This window comes from Ambystoma mexicanum, chromosome 3q, assembly GCF_040938575.1.
Source record: "Ambystoma mexicanum isolate Mex_15411 chromosome 3q, UKY_AmexF1_1, whole genome shotgun sequence".
Taxonomy (NCBI): Eukaryota; Metazoa; Chordata; class Amphibia; order Caudata; family Ambystomatidae; genus Ambystoma; species Ambystoma mexicanum.
The window spans coordinates 105,715,355-105,736,645 of NC_090926.1; the positions used below are offsets into that span (position 1 = coordinate 105,715,355).

At 46.2% G+C, this 21,291-nt stretch overlaps 1 long non-coding RNA gene across 1 annotated transcript in view; it reads left to right on the top strand.

The window, feature by feature from the left end:
* LOC138581801 (uncharacterized) overlaps positions 1 to 21,291 on the top strand; it is a 194,688-nt gene that overhangs the window by 96,850 nt on the left and 76,547 nt on the right. The window lies entirely within an intron of this gene.

A 21,291-nucleotide genomic window follows, 5' to 3' on the forward strand; every position in this document is an offset into this window, starting at 1 on the left:
ATAATTATTGCCTCTCTTGTGGTGTCTGGGAGCTCACCTTTCAGTAGTGCCTCCATCCACACGGCGTGTAGTCTAGGTGCTAACAGTTGACTAAATTCTTTATAGAACTCCGCTCCCAGCCCATCCGTGCCTGGGGATTTTCCATTGGGGAGTGCTTTTATTGCTTCAATAATTTCGGCTTCAGTGATGGGTTCCTCCAGTGTTTCTCTAGTGGCTTCTGCTATAAGAGTTGTGGGTACTTGGGAGAGATAGTGTTCTATTTCGGGTTCTGTGACAGTGCTCTGTGGAGAGTATAAATCTTCGTAGAATGTGTAAAATTTATCTTTCAGTTTCATTGGGTCAGTGGTTACTGTACCCTCTGCAGTGAGTATGCAGGGTATGGTCGTAGGGCCCCTTTCACCATGCACGGTCCTAGCCAATAACCACCCGGGACGTTCCCCCTCCCCATATCTCTGCGCCGCAGCAGGCCTATCGAAGTATCTGACCTCCTGATCTGCTGCCTCCTTGTATTCCTCAAGCTTGGTCTTGATTTCCGAGCTGAGCTGAGGTGACGAGTTGAGCGCATATTGGGATTGCAGGGCTGCTAACTGTGTCTCTAATCGGATTAGTCTACCCCTGATATCTTTAAGGATTCCTCCTTCTATGGATATCGAGTGACCTCTGGCGCATACTTTAAACGCTTGCCATAATATAGCCTGAGTTGAGACCGAATTTTCGTTTATATCGAAATATTATTGTATGTATTGTTCCATTGAATTTTTGTAAACCAGGTCTCCTACTGTTGCAGGCTTAAATCTCCATGGTGGACGGTCATTTGGCTTATCGGGGATTCTCAATGTTACTTGTATTGGGGAGTGGTCTGAGTATGTCCCAGTGTGAATGCGGAAGTCTGTGACCCATGCCATGCAACCCGTGTCTATTAGCCATAGGTCTTTAGCCATAGGTCTATTCGGAAAATGCATGTCGTGGACCGAGGAATAGTATGTGTATTCTCTCATGCCCGGGTGTAGGGTTCTCCATGCATCTCTCAGATTCAGGTCCGACATATGTGTGAGTATTGACTGTGCAGCTTTGGTTAATGTTCTGGTTTGAGCCGATGTGCGATCGAGTTGTAAATTAAGAATAGTGTTAAAGTCCCCCCCCCCCCGCAGACCACTTGAGCTGTTGGAAAGTTTGCTAATTTTTCGAAGATCGAAGAGTAGAAATCTGGCTGGTCGGTGTTTGGGCCATATATATTAAGGAAGACTATTTCTTTATGATGGAGATTGCCATGAAGCAATACATATTTCCCTTCCGGATCACATTCAACTTTAATAAATTGGAACGGTAACGTTTTATGTAGTAATATTGCGACACCTCTAGCCCGTCTGGAGTATGTTGTGAAATATTGAAAAGCCCCCCAGTTGGGTATCAATTGTTCGGACTGTCCAGGTCCCATATGCGTCTCTTGCAGGAAGATAATCTTGGCTGATTGCCTTTTGAGATATGCCATAATCTTCCTTTTCTTTATCTTGGAGCCGAGGCCCCTTACATTCCAGCTAAACACATTGATATCGTCCCTGTCTTTTTTACCCATTATCAATGAGGTAGTTGCTTGTGTCTGTGCACCAATAATCATCCGTTGTATGTTTTGGCACCTTTGTGCTTACCACCTGTGTGCTTTTCCTTTTATCCGCCTCCATTGCATAACAAACCCACAACAACCCCCATGTCCCACTCCCCCCTCCCTCACAGTTCCCCAAACTTCAACTGTGCAGTTAAATATCCATCCCTCCCCTCCCATCAATGTCTTAGGCACCTGCTAATGGGGGGGCTGCAGCGTTTCCAGTGCACCTGCCGATATCAAGACTAAGTGTCATTTCCGGTTCTATCTAGTTTCTCTCACTCGTTGTGAAGTTTAGGGTTATTAGTGTGCATGCGTTTGAAGATTGCATTTCGTTGCTCCCAGACGTGGGATCTCATAGGGAGCTTATCCCGCTGTTGTTCATCTCGTTTCATTGGCGTGCTTGGGATGATGTGGCCCACTACTCACTTGATATCCAACTTCTAGGTACCTCCATTGTTCGGGGGGATATGTGTTTCTACAAAGTTCACGGCCTCTTCGGGAAACGTGAAGAAATATGACTTATTCTGGTGTTGGATTTTAAGTCTAGCGGGATAGAGCATTGCATACTGCACTTGCCGATCGCAAAGCATCTTCTTGACCCTAGTAAAGAGCTTTCTTTCCTGTTGGACCGCCAGTGTAAAGTCTGGGTAGATGCGTATGACATTAGCCTCCCATCTTAACACCTGTTTCTCTCTGGAGGTCTGTAAGATCAGATCCCTGTCTCTGTAGTTCAATTTGTGTGCAATGATTGGTCTAGGATATGCCCCTGGTTTTGGTTTCGGGGCCAGTGACCTGTGTGCCCTCTCCACTAGGAACATCGGGGACCAGCCTGGATCACCCAGTAGTGTGCGCAAAAGGTCTTCAACCACTTTTTCCATTGCCCCTTTGATTGCGTCTTCCGCGACCCCAATAATGTGAATATTGTTTCTGCGGGACCTCGCTTCTAAGTCCTCACACTTGGATCTCACGGTTCCCAGCTCTATGCCATAGTAGAGACTGTGCTTTTCAGAGTTTCCAGTGCATCTTCGGTTCCCGATATCCTCGTTTCTGCCTCAGTCATGCGGGAGGTGGTCTTGTCAAGTTGTGTCTTTATGGTAGCTACACTCGCTGTGATTCCATCCAGTTTATCTGTGAGTGCTGCAAACCATGCTGCATGGCGGCAAAGACCGCCTGGGGGTCCATCATTGTAGCTGGAGGGGCTTGATTCTCCTGTGTGGACATTTCCCCATCAACCTCGGGAGCTATGTCCTTTTGCATTGTGGTCGTGAATTTGTCTATCGTGCCTTTGTTCTTTTTGGAGCCAAAGTTCTTGGGCATCGTACTGTTCATATGAGTACTCTGTTATAGTTGCTGCGAAGGGGCCCCCACCGGTTACCTTTTGGGTATGATGTCAGGACCGTCGTAGGACCCAGCCCCTGAAGCTTCAGCCTATTTAATGGTCAAGTGTAATTGTATCTTGTGTTGTCGTCGCACTAATCCAGATACCCAGACCAGCATATGATGATGTGATAAAGGAGGGTTAGTGGCTATGTATAGCGCCTTCTCGTCTTGTTATTGCAGCTGGTCGGAAGATGGTGTGCTTCACGGGGGGGGTTGTAGCCAGCTGGTGTTCCTTCGTGTGGTTCTGCCCCTGGTACCCTTGGGAGAGAGGAAGGGGCCCTGCCCCCCTGGTTAGCTGTATTCTGTGTCACCCCCACACCAGTTCGCTGCTGTACTGCGCCCCCCTTCTCTGTTGGGGGGGGACAGTGTGGTGAGGTACTGGCTCCCAGTCCCCCCCCAGATGCGAATTGCGTGTACAGGGGAATTTAGCTGTTGCTTTATCCCGTGTTAGCAGTCTCCATGCGGCACGAGGGCAGCGTGGGGAGCGTGTGTTTTAGCTGGTGCCGATTATGCAGAGTGTCTCAGAATGTTCAGAGCCCCAACCAGGCCGACCGGGATGTGCTGCTTACTTGGCCCGAAGGCCGCGTATGGGAGGAGAGCACCGCGGCCAATGCCAGCCGTGTTAAAGTATTTTTTCTCCCCGGCGCTCAGGGGCCTCACTTGTCGTCTCAGCGTCTTAATGATACCACATACTCGTCCTGCTGCACGGTGGGGGAGGGTGCGTGTGTCAGCAGGGAGGGAGGGCCCGTCTTACCTTCCCCACGCCAGTATGCAGCAGGGTCAGGGGTCCACTCCTGTTCCGCTGCCGTGTGGGTGTCTGCGGGGGGGTCCGCAGGTGCTCTACGATGTTCGGAGCGCCCGTGGCCCCCCTCCCTGTGAGTCCGAATCGGCTGCTCTTCCTCCCGCATCGCTCGCGTCAGTCCAGCACTGTGCTCCTCCCCACGGATCTCGGTCGCTGCACCTCAGTCGGCCACGGTCTCTAGCTTGGGCTGTATCTCGGCAAGCCTTTCACCTTCAGTCTGCAAATTTCTTTTGGGTCTTCCCTGGTTACTTATGCGTGTTCCACACGGTTTTCATAAAGGACTGGTGCGATAAAAAGCATTTGTCCCAGTTTACGGCCCTGGAAACTGCCAGAGCTTACACAGGAGCCGCAACAGCGCCCCCCAGAGGGTCTTGAACTTGATCCTTGCAGCCACTGAGAGCCAGTGGAGAGATTTCAGGGCTGGAGAGATACGGTCCCTGGGCTTGGTGCCAAGGACTAGTCTTGCTGTCCTTTTCTGGATTAGTTGCATAGGTCAGAGTGTAGAGTAAGGCAGATTTAGAAAGAGGCTGCTGCAGTAGCCCAGCCTAGAGAGAACCAGGGCACTAGAGACAGTGAGCTTCTGGGGTAAAGTGAGAAAAGGAAGAATACCTCTGAGGAGGTGCAGCTGGTAGTGGGCCTTCTTGGCAAGTTCTGTGATGTGAGGAGAGGAGAGAGTGGAGTCGAAGATGTCCCCAAGTTATTTTTCCTCACAGGAAGGCAAAGAAAGAGGTCCCAAGTGAGAGGGGGAAAGCTAGGGTTCCATTTAGAAGGATCTCCACCTAACTACCAGTATGGCAGAAATCATTGGAGTTGCTCCAATCCTGAATCGTGGAGAGTCAGGAATGAGCAATAGAGCAGAGGAGGCTGAGGGGAACCTGGAAGAGAGATGAGTGTCATCCCCATAACACTGAAAGTTAGAGGAGAAGGTAGATATCAGGTGGGCCAGAGGGAACAAATAGGCATGGAAGAGCCAGGGTGAGAGGATAGAGCTATGGGCACACCAAATGTGGAGAGAGAGGTGGTGAAGAGAAAGGACTCAAGTTGGACTTGGGAGGGTTGGTCCAAGAGGAAGGAGTTCAGCTCCTCTGGGGCCTGATCCATGATGCCCAGGTTCTCATGGACTCAATTGATCAGGATGGCGTGATTGACTGTGTCAAAAGCAGAGAAAATGCCAAAGAGGATGAGCACCAAAGGAATGCTGGAGTCAAGATTAGGGAGCAGATCATAACGGGTGTTCAGGAGAACAGTTTCTGTGCCTCTTGCTACTCGCCAGACTGATGGTCATGGAGACAACCAACAGATTCTGGGCCTCATCATGAGTTGGGCGGTATTCCGCCTGTAATACTGCCCAACTGTAACAGCGTTAGCGCCCACCGATCGGGTGGTATTCCCGCCCGATCACAGTTTGGGAGCCAACAGTAAATCCCCATTCCCCAATGCGCGCTAATACAGCCGTTGGTAATGCCACTGAAAACAGGGTGCTAAATAGGATTTTCACCTCCAGAAATAAGCTGGGAATAAAGCAGCACATTTAGCGCCCAACTCACGATAGGGCCAGCCCTTAAATGCGGCGGTTATACCATTACTGCCACATTTAAGGGCTAAAGCCCAACTCGTGATGAGGCTCCCAGTGTGGAGAGTAAGCTGGAAGATGACCAGCTTTTCCAGGAGTTTTCCCAGGAAAGGAGTGATAGAGATCGGGCGATAGTGTTCCAGACAGGTAGGATCGGCAGAAGGCTTTTTAAGGTGGTGGTGCACAAGGGAGTGCTTGAGGAGAGAGGGGAAAGATCCAGTGGTGAAAGAGTGATTGCAGAAATCGGCCACGGCTGGAGTGAAGGTGTCAATGTGGTCCTTGATGTTTCTGGGAGAGCAGGTGAGCACCTGTTCTGATGACACTTTTATAGATCAGATTTGTCTAGAAACATTGTCAGGTGTTGGCAGAGAGAAAAGAGTAGAAAGAAGGAGGATAGGGAGAGGGGGGCTGAGGGTGGTAGAGGGAGAGGAAGGTGAGAGCGAGGACAGGATGTCCAGAGTTTTAGTGGTGAAGAAGCCAGAGCCGTACAGAGGTCCTGGGAGGGAACAGGAGAGGTGAAGTCTGCAGGATTGGCCAGCTCCTTGCAGATTTTAAAGTGTCCAGCCATGTTGTTAGAGGCCACAGATCCGGGCTTGGATGTTGACTCTCTTCTTGGACAGGACAGAGAGTCTGTATTGCCTTTGGAGCAGGCAGCAGGCCAGTTTGTCAGAGGGTGCACCCGAAGCCCTCCACTTCCTCTCAGCCACCCTGCACTTGCGTTTCAGGGAGGTGAGGTCAGAGTCATACCAAGAGTTTCACTTGAAGGTAGGCTTCAGAGGGATTCTCATGAGAGGGGCAAGGATATCCAGAGTGTTGGAGATAGAAACATACAATTTACAGAGGGCTGTGTCAGAGTGTGAGTCAGCTGCAGGAGTAGGGGGGGCAGAGAAAGTAGAGGCAAAGGCATCCACTGACACACGCTTCTTGATTCGACTTTGCCTGAGGGACAGAGTGTTTCAAGTGAGAGGAAAGCAGAAAGTGGTCAGTCCAAGAGAGAGAAGTGGTGAGAGGGTTAGAGAGGGGGATGTCTGAGGAGATGAAAACATCCAAGGTGTGTCCGGCAGAGTGCATTGGACCAGAGTCTAGAATGGAGAGTGTCGCAGAGGTTGCAGAAAAGCCCAGAGGAGGGATTAGAAGCATCCAGGTGGATGTTGAGGACTACGAGGAGGATAAGTTGAGAGATAGAGACAAGGAGAGAAGAGGAGAGATCAGCCCACTGTGAGAGGAAGAGTGCACCCTGGCCAGGTGGCCTGTAGATGGTGACCACAGTCAGAGAGGGGTCAGGAGAGATTGAGAGCCTACAGACCAAGCATTCAAAGGAGTAGGTCTGTGTAGGAATGACAGAAGCAGGGGCCCACTCTGGAAAGATCAAAGCTACTCCATCTCCGGGTTGGTTGGTTCTGATCATAGAGAAGAGTGTCAAAACTCATGACAGAGCTGTAAACCATGTCTTGGTGAGAGCGAGGACATCTACGTCAAGTTCTTCGAGGAGGAGGCAGATGTCAGAGGAGTGTTTGACAGCAGAGCGAGAGTTGAGAGTAGTGACGTGGAACAGCTTGCCACATTTGAGAGACTTCCGGGGTAAGGTACAGGCTTGAGGTACACCCAGTGGAAGTGGTAGAGGGGTGGGCAGGGGTGGTAACAGGAAGTGGCATAGTAGCCAGAGAGGAGGAGGAAGAGGAGGTGGCAGAGGAGCCACAGAGGTGCTAGTAGGAGTAGTGGAGGAGGTAGGAAGCTGATAAGATGTGGGAGACGCCTATCGAAAAGGTGGAGATTGGGCTGAGGGCCCTTAACCAGATGGAACCATTCAGATAGACATTAATGAAGGTCTTGGAGGAGTGGAAGGAGGCCAAGAAGACCTCCCACCGAGTGCCACCATTAATGGTAGAAGAGATAGGAGAGACGAGTTTACAGGCGGATACTAATAGTATACTAGGTGGATACAATACCTGAAAAAATACATATAATAGACTATCAATATTGCAAGTATGCGCAGAGCCCACATAAGGAAGCCTGGTAGAATAGAATGCCAGACAGTTGCATGTTTATTTAAGTAAACCCTGGCAGAAGAGAATACCAAGCAATTGCAAATGTGTTTAAGGAAGCGCTGGCAGAAGAAAATACCAGGCAATTGCAAGTGGGTTTAAGAAAACAATGGCATAATAAAATACTAGGCAATTGCAAATACTTTTTCAGCTCTCTCAATTGATGATGCTGCTTCAGCTTTCTCTGTTTCCCTTTCTACTTCTCTTAACACTCTATATTGTCTCTACATTTTTTCCTTCTTGTAAGCCTTGCATTACTCCGTATCTTCACTCTATTTGAAGGGCTTTCCGTTATCTGGAGTGTGGCTGGCATAGATCTCGATCCTTGCCTGACGGTGTGTCTTTTTCCTCTTTTTCCTCCCCTCATACTTTATATGAGGGGCTTCTTTATTCTAAATGTCTCTATTTCTCTGATCTCTCACTCAATCACCCCATCCTCGTCGTCTCTTCCAATCCCTCTCTTGTCTATTGTCCCCACCTCTGCCTGATCACTCCTTTCTCGCCACACTTACTGCTAACTTCTTCACTTCTGAAGTGAACTTTCCCTGTTCTGCTATTCCCCTTACTTCCCCGTCTTCTTGTTCTGTTTCTTCTTCCCCCTCTACTGCGGTTCTTACTTCTTTCACACCAATTTCTAATTTGGACACTTCTTTAATCATCTCTCAGGCGCATCCTACTGCTTCTCTATCCTGTTCCTTCTGCTCTTATTCGATCCTTCTCTCAATTCTTACATTACTAGTCTTCTTAATATCTCTTACTACTTCTACTTTCCATCTTGTATTCAAATATGCCATAATTCCTCCTGCCAGAAAGAAACTTCTTTGGATGCTGCCATTGCTTCTAATTTCTGTCATATTTCCCTTCTTCCTCATCTTTCTAAGTTATCGGAACGTCTTGTTTATTCCCAGGTTTCTTCTTTTGTTATTCTTAATTCTATTCTACCTCATTTTCAGTCTGGCTTCGACCTCTTCATTCTACAGAAACTGCTCTTTTATCGGTCTGTGACTCTCTCCTTTCTGACACACACTCTTCTATTCTTATACTCTTGGACGTATCTGCTGCTTTTGATTTAGTGGATCACACACTACTTCTTCTCTCCCTTTACTCTTTTGGATTTTCTGGTTCTGTAATGACATGGTTTCAATCCTATGTCTCTAATCGCACCTACTCAGTATCCTGGGTTGGTGTTAGTTCACATCCCCTTCCTCTTCTATACTGTGTTCCACAAGGGTCTGTTATTGGCCCATTTCTTTTCCGACTGTATACTTCTCCCTTAGCCAAGATGATCTCCTCTTTTGGGTTGTCTCATCACTTTTATGCCATTGACACCCACCTATTTCTAACCTTGTCTTTCTTCACACCTGATATACACAGTAACCTCTCTGCCTGCCCTCCACAATCAAAACATGGATGTCGGATCACTTTCGTGTCCTTAATCCATCTAAGAGTGAAGTCCTCTTTTTTCCCGCTAATACTATTTCTCTCCCGGTCTCCCCTCCCTTTGTCCTCTTTTTCCCTTCGCATCTGCCCTTCTCTCTGACTGCCCGCAACCTTGGCTTTCATCTTGATACTAATCTTTCCTTTGCTGACCATATCTCGATCACATCTCATTCTAGTCATTTTCATCTTTTTAACATTTGGAAAGTTAGACCTCTTCTCACCTTCAGTGCCACAAAGCTTCTAATCTCTTCCTTAATCTTCTCTTGATTATTCTATTGTTCTGCACTCCTCGTTGGTCTTTCTGTCTCGCTGTTAGCTCCTCTTAAATCTATCTTCAATTCCTCCTCTTCTGTATTCCCTACCTATTCGCAACCCTATTTCTGCTTCTTTGGCCACTCTTGTGATGGCTACCTTTCCATTCTCAACTTAAATTCAATTTTCTCTGCGTAGTATTTAAATCTCTTTATGGACTTGCCCCTATCTGTCTTGCTTCTCTTGTTTCTTTCTAGGTCCCTTCTCATACTCTTCATTCCCAAACCCACTTTCTTTTAGCTGTGCTTCGCCGCCCATGTGCTTCCTCTCGTTTCCATTCTTTTTCTCTACTGGCTCCTCTTTACTGGAATACTCTCCCTCACTCTATGCGCTCTATTCATTCTTATTCATTCTTCTGTGCTGCCCTAACAACTTTTTTACTTCAACTATAATTGTATTTTGAATCATGTTGCAAGTTAAATAGTTTTATTGTATTCACTTGCTCCTTTTATTGTATTGTAAAATTGGTTCTGTACAGCGCCTTGGCATAAGGCGCTATATAAATAACAAATAAATACAAATACAAGTGGTTTCAAGGAACCCCTGGTAGAAGAGGATACCAGGCAATTGCAAGTATGTTTTGGAAATGTCCTGGGAAGAGAGCGTACCAGGTAGTTACAAGACTGTTTAGGAAAGCCTTGAAGGTGTGTTGAAGGCGTAAGAAAGTGCATATGTAATAAAAGCCATGGCAGGGGAGTATACAAGGCATTTTGAAAGTGTATGGAAATTCCTATGTAAGAAAGTCCTGGCAGGAGAGCATACAATCCATTTCTCGTGACTGTTCCTATGGCCCCTTTTGCCTCACCTTGTTTCTGTTGCTTTTATCTTTTGGCTCCCAAACACTGGAACACACTCCCTCCTTCTCTTCATTCCTCCTCATCTCAAACTCTATCTTCTTTTGTCTTTAGCCTCTTGAAATTCTCTGTTTATCTGCTGATGTAATTTTTTTACTCACTTGTATCATTTTAATTATACTCTTTATTCTTTCGCTTTTTTTATTTTTCGGTGCAGTTGGTGAAAGGCACTTTATACATTTAATAAACACAAATACCAGGCAGATGCAAGTTGCAAGAGCGTTCAGGAAACTTTCCCTGGTAGGAGAGTATACCAGATGGATGTTAATTGTGAACATGTGTCTTTATGAGAAAGCCCCGAAAGGAAACCATTTCAGGCATGAAGATGAAATAATGTAAAATGAAATTGCGCAAACAAATCCTGATCAGAGCACATCAGGAAAAGGCAGAAGAAATATATTAAAGGTGAAAAGGAACCTGGCAGGAGAGTACACCAGGTAACCTAACACGACAAAGTCTAAGAGTTAAGTTGTTTTATGCACAAGTCATGTTGATGCTTAAGAAACTAAACATTCTGACTGGAAACTGGAGTGAAGAGAAATCCAGGGGAAGGAATCACACTCTGGAGCAAGGAACTCTATCCTTTGGAACTTTTTGTGCTGGAGTTATGCATTTTCTTTTTGAACATATTTACATCACTCAAGGCCAAAGACATTTTACCTTTCCACTTTAGAATTGTTCCGTCAGAATGTGAGGTTCAGAATAGAATTTGGACACATGATGCATTATTTTGGACATTCTGACTGCTGACAGATCCCTAGTTTTGGTTTTAAGTAGGGGAACTCCTCTAGTGCAGCGACAGAGAGGCATTTTCCCAAACCCCTTTAATTTTCATATAAGTATTTGACCAAAACTATAAACTCCTTGTGTCCACGTATCATTCCTGACTCCTCACAAGACCCTCTCTCTAGCTACATCAGCGGAACATCCGAAGTGACCTGCGAGGGGAAAGCCTGACTGCAGCTGGACACTGAAAACTCGTACTCCGCCTGCTCAAGTAGCAAACACTGCAATTGCCCCTGACAAGCGTACTGGCTGGGAAGGACATAAGACTGGCTCCCCTTTCCTCAGGGACCTGGTGAATTTTCCAACAGCACCTCCAATGACAAAAAGGAGCTAACTTTGACACTCTCTCAACTTTGATCCACTTTGAGCACCTTCAACCTGCACTAACCCAAACATCACACCTGTTACAAATTTCTTCAAGTCACAAGCTCTTGCAACATTTTAAACTGCATCGCTTTGGCAGATCCAGTCTAGCCAACTCAATGCTGAAGCAGAGTCTCCACTTTCCCTGCATCAAGACCCCGTCAAGCCTTCGAGGTACGCCGACTCAAACATCATGTTTATTTCAGCCATGAGTCATTGCCTATTGTTGAATCGCACCACGTTGTTGTTTTCACGTTGAGACTGCTCATAAACGCAAACCAGACTCAAAGCATTGATTGCACCCAGATTCCCAGTTACGTGCTGGTAAAACCCTGAAAGAATATGAGAAGTTGTATGCTAGTGATTCTATCCCATGGCGCTGTTCTATAGGCCCTACTGACAGTTAAAGCCTTGCTTTATCCCTTATAGACATATCCGTGCAATTGTTGAATTTTCTGCAAGACTATTTACCAGCAGGTCCCCGTTCTTCAATACCCAGACTGCGCTATTCTCCAAAAGCCTGCATTATCTGTGCATCTCATTACAGGGGTGGGTTGTTTTTAATAGGTTGCCTGTGCTTTTAGTTTAATTAAAGTCTTATTTTTATAGAACCTTGATTTGACATTTATTTAATTTGGTACTTACCATACTATCGTCGTTTTGGAGACTTTCGTCCTGGCTCACACTGCCTTGAAGTATATAGTTTACCCTTCGGCCATGCTAACTTAAAGAGGCCAAGGAGATATACCATACTGTAAAATTGCTGCACACTCCACTAAAGTGTCACAGGACGATAGGGAATAGTAAACCTTCAATTACGACTGTCCACAGTGTTATACTTGGTTAATTAACCGCGCTAAATTCTGCATTTTTCCACTACGTTTACATATCATAACAAGAACAGAGCTCTGTAATGATTTCATCATCAATTGATCAACAGCATGATCTGTAGTGCTATCTGATGTGTTTCGAGTTACAATAACTCTTCTTCAGAGACTGTCATCTATATAAAAAGATACATATCAAGCATTTACAACGGTGTATTCCAACGGTACAATAATTGCACAATAATGCAACCAGATAGACAAACTCCAAAGTAAATATGAGTTCAATAATTCATATAACCAGCGGTCCACTAAATGTGGTTAGCAAATTAAAGAAACCAAAACCTAATCCATCCCATCATATCACACATTAATAATCAGAATAGCCCACCACACTGCAATCCCTGTTTGGCAAGTGAACCTCCACCAACTCCCTCACGTGCATAGCGACTCTTGCGATACCTTGCTTTCCCGCGTTCCTTTCTCCCTCCTCCTGCCTCCCGGACCACCCCTCCCCTGATTGGTGGAGCCTCTGTGCTTGTTGGGCCTAGCAGTCGCACTGCACCCTGCTTCCCTCCTTTACATCTAGAGGTGCAGGTGAGTGGCTTCCCCCCAGGACCCTCCTGCGCCCTGGGGAGCAACATCTTGACCTTTGTGGCTGCCCCATGCCCTGGATCGCCACCCGCACTTCCTGCGTTCCTTTCTCCCTCCTCCCGGCCCACCCACTCTTCTGATTGGTGGAGCCTCTATGCTTGTTGGGCCTAGCAGCCGCTCTGCACCCTGCTTACCTCCTTTACATCTAGAGGTGCAGGTGAGTGCCTTCCCCCCCCCCCGGACCCTCCTGGGCCCTAGGGAGCAACATCTTCCCCTTTGTGGCTGCCCCCATGCCCCGGATCCCCACCCATGCTTCCCTTGCTTTCCGGCGTTCCTTTCTCCCTCTTCCCGCCTCCGGTTCCACCTCCTCCCCTTATTGGTGGAGCCTTTGTTCTCGTTGGGCCTAGCGGCCGCACTGCACCCTACTTACCTCCTTTACAGCTAGAGATGCAGATGAGTGCCTTCCCCCCCCAGGACCCTCCTGGGCCCTGGGGAGCAGCATCTTGCCCTTTGTGGCTACCCCCATGCCCTGGATCGTCACGGGCGCTTTCCCGCGTTCCTTTCTCCCTCCTCGCGCCTCCTGGCCCCCCCTCCTCTGATTGGTGGAGCCTCTGTGCTCGTTGGGCCTAGCGGCCGCACTGCGCCCTGCTTGCCTCCTTTGCATCTAGAGATGCAGGTGAGTGCCCCCCCAGGACCCTCATGGGCCCTGGGGAGCAACATCTTGCCCTTTGTGGCTGCCCCATGCCCCAGATCGCCACCCACGCTTCCCTTGCTTTCCCCGTGTCCCTCCCAGACCGCCCCTTTTGCCCTCCCCGATTGGCTGGCTCACTGTTCATAACCCACCCCCCCAGGTTAGCCCTCTGCCCGCAGCCCATCGGATAAGGGCCCCAGGCAAAGGGAGGCTCCAAAGAGTGTCTACAGCGGAAGCCAAGGCAGTCAGCAGACACCAACAAAAACTTAAGTGTGGCATGGGTGGGGTGTAGAGCAATTACTCTACTCCAGAAAGCCCCTGCCACTCTACCTTACCTTTTCATAGCGTAGGCTGCCATGGACGTACACAATGCATACTCAGAGAGACTTGTGACCACTGTAAATGGACTGTAAGTGTTGCCTTGCAACACATACTAACTTTCTTGCCAATCTCAACTAGTGCCACACCTCGAAGGAACTGTGAAGATTAGCGTGCATCACATCTGGAAGGGATCATGATTGTTAGCATGTGCCACACTTAGAGAGAATTCTTAACCTTAGCTTGCGTCGCAACTAGATAGAAATATGAATGTTACCATGTGCCACACTCGTATGGAATTCTTAACCTCAGCCTGCGTCGCATCTATGTAGAAATGTGAATGTTGGCATGCACCACACTTAGATGGAATTCTTAACCTTAGCCTGTGTCACATCTGGATAGAAATGTGAATGCATTACAATGTTAACTAGTACCATACCTAGAGAGAACTGTGAAGATTAGCCTGTGTCGCGTCTAGATAGAACTGTAAATGTTAGTATGTGCCACACTTGGACGGAATCCTCAACCTAGCCTGCGTCACATCTAGATAAAAATGTGATTGTTAGCATATGCCATACCTAGATAATTCTTTTTTTTAAAAACTTTATTTAATACTGACATTTTCACATATGAGGGAGAAACATATTTCAAACATATGATCACAGCATACATACATAGTGCAGGTTGCCTGAGACATATTATAATAGGTTCACATGAAGGGGGAGGGTGGGAGGAAGGCAGGGGGATGGGGAGGAAGAAGTCCTAGGAAAGAGTATCATTCAGGGGATGCTGCGGAGTTCCTAATTATTGTCTCTTCTTCCTCAGCGAGCAGGTATGACCTGAGTGGGGCCCATATGTCCTTGGGTCTCGAGGTAGAATTGATCCCCCGTACATATGTCTCTTCACATTCTTGTGTGTTGATTAAGTCTCTTAACCAGTTTTGGTGTGTGTGGGGAGGGGCTCTTTTGATTTCCATTTCTTAAGGATATTCCGTTTGGCCACAGCACCTCCCACTGCGAATAGTCTTCGGGACTTAACGGAAGCCTTTCCAATGTCTCCCAGGAGGTATTTCAGCAGTGTGACTGCAATATTAGTATTTAGTATGCAGTCCATTGTTTTGGCAACTTCTTTCCAGTATTGCTTAATTGGTGGGCATTCCCAGTACATATGGATGGCTGTTGCGTTGAGTGTACCACATTTGGGACATGTCTGTGGTTTGGTGGGATGGAATTGGGCTATTTGTTTGGGTGTAATATGGAGTTGGTTCAGGATTTTGAATTGAATAAGTCCGAAGTTTACACATAGGGAGATGGTTTTGGTGTATTTACAGTAGTTTGTCCAATGTTGTTCATCTATCTGGATGTTCAAGTCTTTTTCCCATTTAGTTTTCATATCGTTCTTGGATGGTGTATTAGATTGAACGGTTCTGTATAAGGTGGACACACTGCCTATAAAGCCCTCTTCTGTAAGGACCTCCATTAGGAATGTATGTGTCGGAGGTGCGTTGGGGAAGGATTGCCATTTTTTCTTGCATGAGGCCTTCAGTTGTTGATGGTGCAGGGTTGTGGTTAGGCTTTTCCCTGTTCTGTTTTGGATTTCCCTCGGTGTGAGGAAACTCCCCTATGGGAAGAGGTCTTCCGACCTTAGCCTGTTTATTGGGGTCCCACAGTGTCTGTATAGTGCGATCCATTGTGGGTTCCAGGCCTGGGTATTGCCATAGGGAAAGGTGCGGCCAATAAGGTATTTCGGATTTCACTCTCTAGCTGGAATTCTTAAGATTAGCCTGCGTCACAGCTAGATAGAACTGTAAATGTTAGCATGTGCCACACTTGGTCGGAATCCTCAACCTTGCCTGCGTCGCATCTAGATAAAAATGTGATTGTTAGCATATGCCACACCTAGATGGAATTCTTAAGATTGGCCTGCGTCGCAGCTAGATAAAATGTGATTGTTAGCATATGCCACACTTAGATGGAATTCTTAAGTTTAGCCTGCGCCACATCTAGATAGAACTGTAAATGTTAGCATGTGCAACACTTGGTCGGAATCCTCAACCTTGCCTGCGTTGCATCTAGATAAAAATGTGATTGTTAGCATATGCCACACCCAGATGGAATTCTTAAGATTGGCCTGCGTCGCAGCTAGATAAAATGTGATTGTTAGCATATGCCACACTTAGATGGAATTCTTAAGTTTAGCCTGCGCCACATCTAGATAGAACTGTAAATGTTAGCATGTGCCACACTTGGTCAGAATCCTCAACCTAGCCTGTATTGCATCTAGATAGAAATGTGATTGTTAGTATATGCCACACCTAGATGGAATTCTTAAGATTAGCCTGCGTCGCAACTAGATAAAAATATGATTGTTAGCATATGCCACACTTAGATGGTATTCTTAAGTTTAGCCTGCACCACATCTAGGTAGAACTGCACCACACTTAGATGGAATTCTTAAATTTAGCCTGCGCCACATCTAGATTGAACTGTAAATGTTAGCATATGCCACACTCAGATGGAATTCTTAAGTTTAGTCTGCACAACATCTAGATAGAAATGTGAGTCAATGATTGTCATGCGATTCACCGAGCCTGGACCAAGTGGACAATCATGAATCAATAACCAACTGACTAACAATCTCACGCTTCTGTATACACCTTTCAAACTCTAAACAAACACAACCACAACTCTAGAGCACAACAAACCGCACAAACTTCACTACATGGCAACAACAAAACAAAACACACAGAGACTCGCACAACAGTGCATGACGGCTACCGAACGGAAAGCACCCCAAGCCCAGCCAACTGACCCATCGGGCTGAGGCCACCAACAGCACACCACTGCTCTCTTGCACTTTTCCAGCTTATTCCTGCTAACTCACCCCTCCTTCCCTCTTTTTCGGAGCCGCCAGAGCGCCAGGGGACCACTCCAGTGGTGATAGTGCGCAGTACAAATATCCTTTAACATTAACAAGTTCCAACTTCACCCTTTCAAAATGCAACCTTAAAAGCGAACCTTAAAGTACCTCACAAAAGAAATTCTGTAATTCCTGCACTCAATAGAAACTACATAATCGAAATAGAAAATCATAAAACAATAATTATGTTTCCACCTCAATTCAGTCATAACACCCATTCAAAGTAAAATGAACAAACAAGCATCTCCTTCCTTTACCTGACGGCAGCCTTACTGTATGTCGCATCCTCCTTCTCATGTCCCCACCTCCTCTTCAGGTTGATGTTTCATCCATAATACCAACTACAGACAGAGCCCAAACTAGTAGCGGACAGCCTCCACTCCCACTACTACACCGCAAGACAACCGGACCAAAGCTGGACCAACTGAACATCACCAAACAAAGACTAAAACAACTCTCAATCTGATAATGCCGCATAAACGACCCATTCCAAGGAAAAGACAAAGAGAAGAAAGAGCAAACACTCTGGAACAGCAACTAAGAACGACAACTATAGAATCCACCCCCACAGACAGGAACAAAATCAAACCAACACTGATAGAAGAGACAAATCCCTCTAGCTCACTCCATACCTCGCTGACAACTGGCCACCACAACAATCCAACCCAACGCTAGAAGCAGCAACATCAAACAACCTAACACAAGCAAGTAGAAGGATGAAGAACACAAAAAACAACAAACACTCGACCGATGCGATAACACCCTACATCACCAAAACAAGAGGAACTTCCAATAGACAACCACAACTACTGGAAGACGAACCCGATGAAAACAAAAAAAAAAAAAACAAGACAGAACCTAGAAGAACTCTTCGAAGACGCCGACACCCCGAAATCCACAGCCCAACAAGAGATTGATCAGGAAGGAAACCTCATCATCATTCAGAAGACGACCTCAACAAGAAGGTCCAAAACCAAACAATACCTCCAAACTTCAATGCAATCTAATAAAAGCAAAATCCATGTCAAAACACTCAACAGAGATCTTTGACTTACTCGACGACAACGGCATTGACATCCTGTTCATCACGGAAACATGGCTGGACGACAACTACAAGATCACACTTCAAAGCTGCCTTCCAGCCAACTTCAAATGCCTGCAAACAAACAGGAAAAACAAAAAAGGAGGAGGCATCGCAATAGCTTTCAAAGAACACCTGAAAATAAAAACGTACAAACCACTCAACATCCTCAATTTCGAAACCATGGTAATACACGTAACAGCGAGCCCAAAAACCAACATCATATTCATCCTGATCTACAGACCGCCGACATATGATGCAACCTTCGTTGACAACTTCATAGAAGCCATCACCAACTTAGCCATCAACCACGAACACCTTATCATCCTGGGGGACTTCAACATCTGGTTTGAAGACAGTCACACCAATTCCCAAAACTCCCTGATTGAACAACTCACCACCATGAAACTACGACAACTAGTCAAAGGGGCGACACACTAAGCAGGACACACCCTTGACGCCATTTTCACCAAAGAAAAACTCATCACCACCAATACAAATAGTATGGAGTGACCGCCTCATCATCCCATTCGTGATCACTCTGCCTACTCAAGTCTGCATCCAATCCCCGAAGCTCACAACCACCACAAAAAAAAAACCTGGAAACACGTCAAAGAAAGCAACCTATTCGAACAACTGGAATTAACTAAACCTTCAACTACAGAACTATAACTAGCTGACCTAGACGGGAAAGCCCAGATACTACACAAATAGATTGCAGATACAATAGACAAGATTGTCCCAGAAAAACCATTCAGCCCATCAAAAAAAGAGCAATGGCAAAATGGTTCACCCCATTACTGAACACCATGAAAAAGGAAAACAAAAGATGGAACTGGAATCGAGAAAAGAATACAACCAAGACAAAAAAACACTGTTCCAAAAACAAATCCTTGCATACAAGAAGGAAATTCAAAAGGCGAAGAGAAGACATTACGACGATAGAATCACCAATGCCACCAACACACAAAAAGAAATGTTCAGCATCATTAAAGAAATGAGAAACCCACCAGGCTGCGATAACACCCCAATCCCCTCAGAGAAACTATGCAACGACCTGGCAGACCACTTCAAGAAAAGAATCAATGACATCCAACAAACCATACAAAAAAGACCAATCACAACATACAACCTAACAAACCTAACACGGAACCACAGCACAAACTCCGAAACTTTCCTGAAATATCAGCAGAGGCATTCGCAATGCTGGTAAAACAAAGCAAGACAGCTGGAAGATCCATGGACCCCTGTCTCCCGGACATCTACAAATCAATCCTCTCACAAGGAACACCAGCAGAACACTACAGAAACCTTCTAAACCTATCACTAGCAACAGGGACTGTACCGAGGATCTTCAAATCTGCATTTTTCAAGCCACTCCTGAAAAACATAAGTGGCGACGTAGAAGACCACTCCAACTACAGGCCGATCTCTAACATCCCCTACCCTGCAAAACTCCTAGAACCCTACGTATATAAACTAACCCAAGAACATGTAGAAAAACACCACCTGCTAGACCAAGCCCAAGTCGGTTTCAGACCAGCAAGAGGAACGGAAACAGCACTACTATCCATCTGGGATGACCTCAAAACTAACGCAGACTCAAACATTACCTCAGCCCTTATTCTGCTCGACCTCTCCGCAGCCTTTGACACAGTTAGCCACGACACCCTGACCAAAAGTCTAGAAGACATAGGCATAACAGACACAGCACTACACTGGACCAAATCATCCCTAGCAGACAGAACAGAAACCGTATGGATAAAACCTTTCAAATCCACTCCACGAGTTAACGACTGCGGAGTGCCACAAGGATCTTCACTATCTCCACTATATTTCAACAAGTACCAGACTACGGTCATCAGAATCTTCAAAAGATTCAACATCACATGCTACAACTACGCAGACGAAACTGAAATCATCAATAAAATCTAAAACACTGAGGCCGATCATTCAAACCTAATTGACTGTCTAAAAGAAGTCTTCAACTGGATGAATGCCAACAACCTGAAAATCAACCCAGGAAAGACAGAATTCATGATCATATCCAAAGACCAAGAGAACGAAACCACCATCCCGTGGCCTACGGAAATTGGAAAGGCACCAACACAATCTAAGGTAGTAAAAAATCTGGGAGTCCTAATGGACAACACCCTAACCTTAGAACCACAAATAAATGCAACAGTGAAGAAATGCTTTTTCCTCCTCTACACGGCAAGAAGAATTCTACCTTTCCTCTCCTTCACGCACAAAACACTCACTATCGTCGCCCTCATCATGTCAAGAATTGACTATGCAAACAGCCTCTACCTCGGAATACCAGAATAACTCCTGAAGAAACTACAATGGATCCTAAATGTAGCAGCAAGACTACTCCTCAAACTATCCAGAAGAGACCACATCACTCCTGCCCTAAAAACACTACACTGGCTCCCAGTAAAACATTGCATCACCTTCAAAACAATGTGCATAACGCACAGGGCAATCAGCGGACAAGGAGCAGAATTCCTACAAAAGAAAATAACAATCTACAAACTACGAGACCCCTCCGATCAAGCAACAAAATCTGCCTGAAACTTAAACCATACCTTAATAAAAAAACTTGGAGGCACCTCCTTCTACCACTTAGGCGCAAAAACCTGGAACAACATCCCAAAAGAAATAACACAGGCGATCACCCAAAATTCACGAAATCACTAAAAACTTAGCTCTTCAACACCACAGACTCAAACTGAAAACCGAAACAGAAAAAAAGGATGACTAAACTGGAAAGGACACGGACAGCCCCAGAACTGACAGGGAACCAGAACTGACAGGGAAGCCCCCATGGCGCCTAGATGGGTGACTCCGGATAGACTGTAATACAGGCGACATGCATGGAGACCGAGTCAACTACCCCATTCAACATCCTCACCCGCGCCTGAGTTACCACCAGGTACCACAGTGTTGTGGAATTGTTGAGATATTGGCAATCACCACACTACCTGAGTTGTTGACATTGGCAGGTGCACTGGCCCCAGAAGTATGAAGTGAGGACAGGTGGGGCTATGAGAGACCCTGTTAGAGGTGGGAGCCAGATGAGAAAGGTACCTTGAATGCCAGACAGGCCCAGATCAGGACAGCAGCGCACCAGGGGAAACTATGCAAGCCCAGCTCCTCAAATCAGGATAGAGATGCCAACTAACCAACTCCACTCACAATTTCACCCACTGCATAAACCTCTCAAACTCAAAACCAAACACAACCAAAAACCTACAGCACAACAAACCGCACAAACTTCACCACATTGCAACAAGAAAACAAAAAAAAACACACATAGCCTCGCATAACAGTACACAACAACTAACGGCTGCCAACACCCCAGTCCCAGCCAACGGACTCACCGGGCTGAGGCTGCCAACAGCGTATCACTGCTCTTTTGCACTTTTCCTGCTTCCTCCCACTAACTCGACCCCCCCGCCCCCTCGTTCAGAGCCGCCAGAATCCCAGGGGACCACTCCAGTGGTGTTAGTGCACAGTACAAATATCCTTTAACATAACATTAACATATTCCAAAACCATACTATATTAAAGCATCTGGAAATAATATTGCTCTGCTAACTGTAGTTCCTTTTTTACATCGTTTAAGTTAGGAGAACTATGTTCCCTATGACCAATAAATACAAATATAAGTAGGACAGGTAACAGTGCTCACATGTCACTC